The sequence below is a fragment of the Bombina bombina genome, unplaced genomic scaffold (assembly GCF_027579735.1).
Source record: "Bombina bombina isolate aBomBom1 unplaced genomic scaffold, aBomBom1.pri scaffold_640, whole genome shotgun sequence".
NCBI classification, from domain to species: domain Eukaryota; kingdom Metazoa; phylum Chordata; class Amphibia; order Anura; family Bombinatoridae; genus Bombina; species Bombina bombina.
The window spans coordinates 178657-189101 of NW_026512213.1; positions in this window are offsets into that span (position 1 = coordinate 178657).

Consider the following 10445-nt stretch of genomic DNA (forward strand, 5'->3'; position numbering starts at 1 on the left):
GAAGCACAAATTAGAGGTGAATGGAGTTCTATAGAGTATTGAGTGGTCGGAGGGGGAGAGGAATAAAATAGAGAGGTTAGTCGAGCCTATTTTTCTTCTTTTTTTTTTCTCTCTCTCTCTCTCCTCTTATTCTCCCTTTTATTCTCTCTGTTTTGTTCCCTTACCCATATAGAACTCTATACAAAATCTGAAGGTGAAAGAAACATAATTTATGTAAGAACTTACCTGATAAATTCATTTCTTTCATATTAGCAAGAGTCCATGAGCTATTGACGTATGGGATATACATTCCTACCAGGAGGGGCAAAGTTTCCCAAACCTTAAAATGCCTATAAATACACCCCTCACCACACCCGAAATTCAGTTTAACGAATAGCCAAGAAGTGGGGTGATAAGAAAGGAGTGAAAGCATAAAAAAATAAGGAATTGGAATAATTGTGCTTTATACAAAAAAATCATAACCACCACAAAAAAGGGTGGGCCTCATGGACTCTTGCTAATATGAAAGAATTGAATTTATCAGGTAAGTTCTTACTTTTCTACCAAAAACTGCTTCAGAAGAAGAAAAAAAATCAAAATGGTAGAATTTAGTAAAAGTATGCAAAGAAGACCAAGTTGCTGCTTTGCAAATCTGATCAACAGAAGCTTCATTCCTAAAAGCCCAGGAAGTAGAAACTGACCTAGTAGAATGAGCCGTAATCCTTTGAGGCGGGGTTTTACCCGACTCCACATAAGCAAGATGAATCAAAGACTTTAACCAAGACGCCAAAGAAATGGCAGAAGCCTTCTGACCTTTCCTGGAACAGAAAAGATAACAAATAGACTAGAAGTCTTTCTAAAATCTTTAGTAGCTTCAACATAATATTTCAAAGCTTTTACTACATCCAAAGAATGAAAAGATCTTTCCAGAGAATTATTAGGATTAGGACACAATGAAGGGACAACAATTTCTCTACTAATGTTGTTAGAATTCACAACCTTAGGTAAAAATTGAAATGAAGTCCGCAACACTGCCTTATCCTGATGAAAAATCAGAAAAGGAGATTCACAAGAAAGAGCAGATAACTCAGAAACTCTTCTAGCAGAAGAGATGGCCAAAAGGAACAATACTTTCCAAGAAAGTAATTTAATGTCCAGAGTATGCATAGGCTCAAACGGAGGAGCCTGTAAAGCTGTCAAAACCAAATTAAGACTCCAAGGAGGAGATATTGACTTAATGACAGGTTTGATACGAACCAAAGCCTGTACAAAACAATGAATATCAGGAAGATTAGCGATCTTTCTGTGAAAACGAACAGAAAGAGCAGAGATTTGTCCTTTCAAAGAACTTGCAGACAAACCCTTATCCAAACCATCCTGAAGAAATTGTAAAATTCTAGGAATTCTAAAAGAATGCCAAGAGAATTTATGAGAAGAACACCAAGAAATGTAAGTCTTCCAAACTCGGTAATAAATCTTTCTAGAGACAGATTTACGAGCCTGTAACATAGTATTAATCACTGAGTCAGAGAAACCTCTATGATTAAGAATCAAGCGTTCAATCTCCATACCTTCAAATTTAATGATTCGAGATCCTGATGGAAAAATGGGCCTTGAGATAGAAGATCTGGTCTTAACGGAAGTGTCCAAGGTTGGCAACTGGCCATCCGAATGAGATCCGCATACCAAAACCTGTGAGGCCATACTGGAGCCACCAGCAGTACAAACGAACGCTCCATTAGAATCTTGGAAATTACTTTTGGAAGGAGAACTAGAGGCGGAAAGATATAGGCAGGATGATAATTCCAAGGAAGCGACAACGCATCCACTGCTTCCGCCTGAGGATCCCTGGATCTGGACAGATACCTGGGAAGTTTCTTGTTTAGATGAGAGGCCATCAGATCTATTTCTGGAAGACCCCAGATTTGAACAATCTGAAGAAATACCTCTGGGTGAAGAGACCATTCGCCCGGATGTAACGTCTGTCATCTGAGATAATCTGCTTCCCAATTGTCTACACCTGGGATGTGAACCGCAGAAATTAGACAAGAGCTGGATTCTGCCCATACAAGTATCCGAGATACTTCTTTCATAGCTTGAGGACTGTGAGTCCCACCTTGATGATTGACATACGCCACGGTTGTGACATTGTCTGTCTGAAAACAAATAAATGATTCTCTCTTCAGAAGAGGCCAGAACTGAAGAGCTCTGAAAATCGCACGGAGTTCCAAAATGTTGATTGGTAATCTCGCCTACTGAGATTCCCAAACCCCCTGCGCTGTCAGAGATCCCCATACAGCTCCCCAACCTGAAAGACTTGCATCTGTTGAGATCACAGTCCAGGTTGGACGAACAAAAGAGGCCCCTTGAATTAAACGATGGTGATTCAACCACCAAGTTAGAGAAGATCGAACATTGGGATTTAAGGATATTAATTGTGATATCTTTGTATAATCCCTGCACCACTGGTTCAGCATACAAAGTTGGAGAGGTCTCATGTGAAAACTAGCAAAAGGGATCGCGTCGGATGCAGCAGTCATGAGACCTAGAATTTCCATGCATAATGCTACAGAAGGGAACAATTGAGACTGAAGGTTTCGACAAGCTGAAACCAATTTCAGACGTCTCTTTTCTTCTGTTAGAGACAAAGTCATGGACACTGAATCTATTTGGAAACCCAAAAAGGTTACCCTTGTCTGAGGAATCAAGGAACTCTTTGGTAAATTGATCCTCCAACCATGTCTTTGAAGAAACAACACCAGTTGATTCGTATGAGATTCTGCAGAATGTAAAGACTGAGCAAGTACCAAGATATCGTCCAAATAAGGAAATACCGCAATACCCTGTTCTCTGATTACAGAGAGAAGGGCACCGAGGACCTTCGAAAAGATGCTTGGAGCTGTTGCTAGGCCAAACGGAAGAGCAAAAAACTGGTAATGCTTGTCTAGAAAAGAGAATCTCAGGAACTGATCTGAATGAATCGGAATATGAAGATATGCATCCTGTAAGTCTATTGTAGACATATAATACCCTTGCTGAACAAAAGGCAGAATAGTCCTTATAGTCACCATTTTGAATGTTGGTATCCTTACATAACGATTCAATATTTTTAGATCCAGAACTGGTCTGAAGGAATTCTCCTTCTTTGGAACAATGAATAGATTTGAGTAAAACCCCAGACCCCGTTCCAGAACTGGAACTGGCATAATTACCCCAGCCAACTCTAGGTCTGAAACACATTTCAGAAATACCTGAGCCTTCACTGGATTTACTGGAATGAGTGAGAGAAAAAATCTCACAGGCGGCCTTACCTTGAAACCTATTCTGTACCCTTGTGAAACAATGTTCTGAATCCAAAGATTGTGAATTGAATTGATCCAAACATCTTTGAAAAATCCTAACCTGCCCCCTACCAGCTGTGCTGGAATGAGGGCCGCACCTTCATGCAGATTTGGGAGCTGGTTTTGACTTTCTAAAAGGCTTGGATTTATTCCAGACTGGAGAAGGTTTCCAAACGGAAACCGTTCCTTTAGAGGAAGGGTCAGGCTTCTGCTCCTTATTCTGACGAAAGGAACAAAAACGATTAGCAGCCCTATATTTACCTTTAGATTTTTTGTCCTGAGGCAAAAAGGCTCCCTTCCCCCCAGTAACAGTTGAAATTATTGAATCCAACTGAGAACCAAACAATTTATTACCTTGGAAAGAGAGAGAAAGCAAGGTTGACTTAGAAGTCATATCTGCATTCCAAGTTTTAAGCCATAAAGCTCTTCTAGCTAAAATAGCTAAAGACATATACCTGACATCAATTCTAATGATATCAAAAATGGCATCACAAATAAAGTTATTAGCATGTTAAAGAAGTTTAACAATGCTATAAGCATTATGGTCTGACACTTGTTGCGCTAAAGCCTCCAACCAGAAAGTTGAAGCTGCAGCAACATCAGCCAAAGAAATAGCAGGTCTAAGAAAATTACCTGAACATAAATAAGCTCTCCTTAGAAAGGATTCAAGCTTCCTATCTAAAGGATCCTTAAACAAAGTACTATCTGCCGTAGGAATAGTAGTACGTTTAGCAAAAGTAGCGATAGCCCCATCAACTTTGGGGATTTTGTCCCAAAACTCTAATCTATCAGATGGTACAGGGTACAATTTCTTAAACCTTGGAGAAGGAGTAAAAGAAGTACCCAGACTATTCCATTCCCTAGAAATCACTTCTGAAATAGCATCAGGGACTGGAAAAACGTCTGGAATAACCACATGAGGTTTATAAACCGAATTTAAACGTTTAGCAGATTTAGTATCAAGAGGACTAGACTCCTCCATGTCTAATGCAATCAACACTTCTTTAAGTAAAGAATGAATAAACTCCATTTTAAACAAATATGAAGATTTATCAGTATCAATATCTGAGGCAGAATCTTCTGAACCAGATAGATCCTCATTAGAAACAGATAAGTCAGAATGATGGCGGTCACTTAAAAATTCATCCGAAATATGAGAAGTTTTAAAAGACCTTTTACGTTTACTGGAAGGAGGAATAACAGAGAGAGCCTTCCTAATAGAATTAGAGACAAATTCTTTTACATTAACAGGAACATCCTGAACATTAGATGTTGAAGGAACAACAACAGGTAAAGGAATATTACTAATGGAGACACAATCTGCATTGGAAAGTTTATCATGGCAACTAACACAAACTACAGCCGGCGGAACAGTTACCACAAGTTTACAACAAATGCACTTAATTTTGGTAGAACCAGCATCAGGCAGCGTCTTTCCAGTAGTAGATTCTGATCCAGGGTCAAGATGTGACATCTTGCAATATGTAATAGAAAAAACAACATATAAAGCAAAATTATCAAACTCCTTAAATGACAGTTTCAGGAATGGGAAAAAATGCAAAATAACAAGCCTCTAGTAACCAGAAGCAATGGAAAAATGAGACTTAAATAATGTGAGAAAAAAGTGGAACAAAAAAGACGCCCACATTTTTGGCGCCAAGTATGACGCCCACATTATTGGCGCCAAGTACAATGCTCATATTTTTTGGCGCCAAGTATGATGCCACATCCTCTGACGCCGAAACCGACACCCACATTTTTTGGCGCAAAAAAACATCTGAATACACATGCGACAAAAAAATTACCTAAACTAAAAAACAACTTCCGGCGTCAACTACGGCGCCGGAAATGACAAAATTTTGCGCCAAAAAAGTTTGCGCCAAGAATGACGCAATAAAATGAAGCATTTTCTGCCCCCGCGAGCCTAACAGCCCGCAGGGAAAAATAGTCAATTGAAAATTTTCAAGGTAAGAAAAAAATATTTATTTATATGCATTATCCCAAATAATGAAACTGACAGTCTGAATGAAGGAATACTGATTATCCTGAATCATGGCAAATATAAGTTTAAAGACATATATTTAGAACTTTACATATAAAGTGCCCAACCATAGCTTAGAGTGTCACAAAAAAAAAGACTTACTTACTCCAGGACACTCATCTACATATAGTAGATAGCCAAACCAGTACTGAAACGAGAAACAGTAGAGGTAATGGTATATAAGAGTATATCGTCGATCTGAAAAGGGAGGTAGGAGAAGAAATCTCTACGACCGATAACAGAGAACCTATGAAATAGATCCCCTAGAGGAAGACCATTGTATTCAAATAGGCAATACTCTCTTCACATCCCTCTGACATTCACTGCACTCTGAGAGGAAAACCGGTCTTCAACCTGCTGCGAAGCGCATATCAACGTAGAATCTAGCACAAACTTACTTCATCACCTCCATGGGAGGCAAAGTTTGTAAAACTGAATTGTGGGTGTGGTGAGGGGTGTATTTATAGGCATTTTTTTTTTTTTAAAGAAGTTTTATTGATATTTTGTGTCAAATACAGAAAAAAGGAAAAAAAACATTAAGTTGTTTCAACACAGCAAATCCAGCAAAATGTTATACATATTTATCTGCATACGTATTACACTAGTTTCATCAGTTCAGATAACATTTTTATCTTAATATAATGTCGAGTTTTACCTTCCAAACTATGTTACTAATCACATCACTCCTTTCTATTTTTATTTAACAAAGAACAATACATAAGAAGCGAGAGCGACAAAAAAAAAAGAAAAAACATTCAAACTCACTTTCAATCACATGAGTACCTAATTACTCTTATCAACATTTCAATATGGCGTATATAGTTTTTAACTTAACTCTTATTCAGTCAGGTATATTTCCCCCAAACCCAAAAGAAGAAAAAAAAAAGAAGAAGGAAAAAAAAATAATAATAATAAAAAAAAAAAATTAATAATTAATATACCCCTCCCACCTCCCCCCCTCTCCCTATAGGACGGCCATCTTTATTCAAATAACCATTCTCCTCTAAGTCTACAGTTTTCTATGTATACTGTATTATCAAACTTTTTAATTATTCGTTTCTGTTCTTCTAAGTCTTGGGTTTTAACCCACCTTCCCCATTTATCAAAGAAGCGGGTGATATTAGTTTCTATATGGAACAAAGTATCTTGTAGTTCTATCAAGAATTGGTGGTGAATATTTTCCTTAATCGCTATTAGAGTTGGAGTTTTATCCTTCTTCCACCCTTTTAATATAAGATTCCTTGTTATTAGAATCACTAATGTTATAAATTTTCTACACATTAAATGTTCTTTCTTATAGTGGAAAAAAATAACCTGATCTGCTTGTAGCATGATTTGGGTCTCATATATCTTGCCTAACCAATAGTTTATTTCCCCCCATAATTTTTGTATTCTTGGGCATGACCAGAAACTATGTAGCAAGTTTGTACTTTGTTGCCTACATTTTATACATAATGCTCCCTCTCCAGTGCCTCCCCACTTGGCAATTTTCTCAGGAGTTATATATACCATCCATATTATCTTAGTATGTTGTTCCCTCATAGGGATAGCTAGCGATGCCTCTTCTACCCTTTCTACACTTTTCAACATTATCTGTGTACTGAGATTCTTAAAAAATACATCTCTCCATTTTGCGACCCCTAATTCAATATACTGTTTGTGATTTCTGTTATTTATTATGTTATAGAGAAGTGAGATAGAGTATTTACCCTGTTTGATTAAATTAATAACCGGGATTAGTGCTGTAAGCTCCCAGTTATTCCCCTGCAGTTGAATTAGTTTCAAACATTAATGTCTGACTTGTAAGAAAGAGAAGAGGTGACTATCTGCCAAACTATATCTATTCTTAATTACTTCAAATTCTTCAACCTTCATTGCCTCTTGATTAATTTTAACTAGTTGTATAGGTTTAGATAATCCCTTTTCTCTCCAGCGTGTGAAGATTCCCGAAAGAAGACCCTGTTTAAACCCTGGATTTCCCTCTATAGACAAAAATTTAGTTGCAAAGGGCTTTAGGCCTAGAAGTTTGCATGTCCTATGCCAGGCCACTATTGTATCTTTGAAGAAATCTATTTTTTTAACATACTCTGGAAGATTTTTAATTTCTAAGTGAAGAACATTTTTTAAGCAGAACGGTTTTATTAAGCCGTTTTCTATGTCTAAGAGGGAGAAATGATTACTCTCCAAGAGCCAGTCTAAGGCAATCTTCGTAACCGCCACTAAATTATACATTTCAATATTAGGGAGCCCTAGGCCTAGATATTCTTTTTTAAGGACTAGTTTTTGATAACTAATCCTAGGTTTCTTACCCATCCATATATAATCTTTGATCGCGGAATTAATTATCTTAATCTCCTGTTTTTTAATTAGGAAAGGTATATTCTGAAACAAATATAGCAGCCTTGGGAGTGCAATCATCTTTAACAAGTTTATTTTACCGGAGATCGAGAGTGGGAGAGATTTCCATCTTTTAAGGGTTTCAGAAAATTGTCTTGCACCGTTACAAATATTTAAAGAATACCATTCCATAGGGTTATTAGAGATCTTAATCCCCAAATAAGTAATATGTTTACTTACTTCCCTGAAGATCTTATCTTCTGATGTCTGATTTTTTTGTAACCACAGAACTTCAGATTTGTTTCTATTAATATTATACCCTGAAAAGGAACCATAGTTATCTATGATTTGACAAATTTGATTGAAGCTCTCACAAGACTTTCTAGAAAATACCAAAAGTTCATCAGCGTATACAGCTAGTTGCACATTCTTACCTCCTACCTCTATCCCTTGAATCTTATCCCTCAGGGCGATCAGTAGAGGTTCTAGAGCTAAATTGAAAATTAAGGGGGACAGAGGGCATCCCTGTCTTGTCCCTCTTAAGAGAGGGAAATAAGATGTTTTATTATTATTTATAACAATTGCTGCCCTGGACTCCCTATACAGCATCTCAATTGTGTTAAGGCATTCCCCTTCATACCCAAATTTTTTAAGAGCAGTGACAAGATGGTCCCATGTAACTGAGTCGAAGGCTTTGCTTGCATCCAGTGATATTATTGCAATATCTTCTTTATTTAGTTTCTTGTTATATTTATTCTTATACCAGTGGTCTATAATTGTTAAGAAGAACTTCCTCAAATTAGTATTTGAGGATCTTCCCTTCATAAATCCTGTTTGATCAGGGTGTATTATAGTATCAAGTGACCCTTGTATCCTTTTAGCTAATATACTGGTTAATATCTTATAGTCCATGTTCAAAAGTGAGATGGGCCTATAAGAATCAATTGACTGTGGGTCCTTTCCTGGTTTAGGTATTACAATTATTGTGGACTCATTGAAGTCTGCTAACGGTTTTAACTGACCATTCCAAAATTTATTCATCAGGATAGTTAATGTTGGGGTTATTTAATCGTTCAGAATTTTATAAAACTCAGATGGCATGCCATCTGGGCCTGCTGCTTTATTGTTCGCCATTGCTTTAATTATCTGACTTATTTCTATTTCTGTAATGGGTTTATTAATACTATTTAGCTGACTGTTCTCCAAACGAGGATTTGTTAGTAAAGCCCAAAATTTTTCCTTCTTATCTAGATTTATGGGTTGTGTTGAGTATAATTCTGAGAAATACTCAAGGAAAGCTTTTTGTATATCTTCGGTGCTTGTCCATATTTGGTCTTTATGTTTAATTTTAGTTATAAAGTTTTTAGTCTTATGATTTTTATCTATACGGGCTAAGAAGCTGCCTACCTTATTCCCATATCTGTAAAACTGTGTACAAGTTTTTATATTCTCTTTGATTTCATTTTGTAATAAGTAATTATCTCTATTTTTTTTAGCCTGTAAATATTTCTGCCAGTTGACCATATTTTTTTCCTGTATATAGTTAGAATATTTGTTGATTAAGCAATTAGTTACCTGTTGTCTTTGTAAATTCATTTTTTTCTTTAATCGTATTAGGTATGTTGTAATCTCCCCTCTAAGCACTGCTTTGGCCGCATTCCAGAATATATGGGTTTTGTCTAAAAAGCCTTCATTAAATCGTTTATAATCAGCCCACTTCTCTTTTAAAAAATTTATAAATCTAGTATTTTTTATCAAGTATTTCGGGAAGAAGAATTGGTTACTTTTCCTATCCTTCTTCTTAAGATTCATCACAATTACAATAGGGGCATGATCTGAGATTGTTATCATATCTATATATATTTCTTGTATTGCGGCAAATGATTTCTCTGAGACCAAAAAATAATCTATCCTAGATAAAGTTTTTTTAGATTTTGAACAACATGTATACTCCCTAACTTCTGGGTGCATAACTCTAAAGCCGTCTAAAGTTTTTAGGTCTTGCTGAAATTTCTTTATTATATTAGATTCTCTCTTTCTCTTAGCTATTGTCGTTTTGTCCAGTGTCTTCTCCCCTGTTTGCGTTGTACTATCTCTACATCTATCTAATATACTATTTGGGGCAATATTAAAATCTCCTCCTATGATTAGTGTGTTGCCAGAGTATTTAAGTAGTTTATCCCTCAGTATCTGCCAGAATCTTATATCTTCCTCATTTGGGCCGTATACGTTACATATAACAAATTTTTTTTCCTCTACTACCACTTCCGTTATAATGTATCTGCCTTCTTCGTCTCAAATTAAGTTATCTATTTTATATTCTAAGTTTTTACTAAATAGTATAGCTACTCCTTTCTTCCTTTGATATCCTGAAGTGAATATGACCTCTTTAACCCATCCTCCTTTTAATTTAGCCGCCTCTTCTCTGTTCAAATGAGTTTCCTGTAAAAGTAGTATTTGAGTTCCCAGTTTTTTTGCGTACCTTAAGATGGCTTTACGTTTGATGGGTGATGTAATTCCATCTACGTTCCATGAAACGATTTTCAAACTCATTTTTCCATTTTACTTAAGGCAAGGAGAAAAAACTGGGAAATAAGGGGGGGGGGAAGAACCCCACATAGAAGGGAGAGGAGAAGAGAGGGGGAGGGGGAAGAAGGGAAAAAAAAAAAAAAAAAAAAATCCACATAAATCCCATATTTTAATTCTTATACATTTGAGTTTCCTTAAAATAACTTTAACTGTAACCC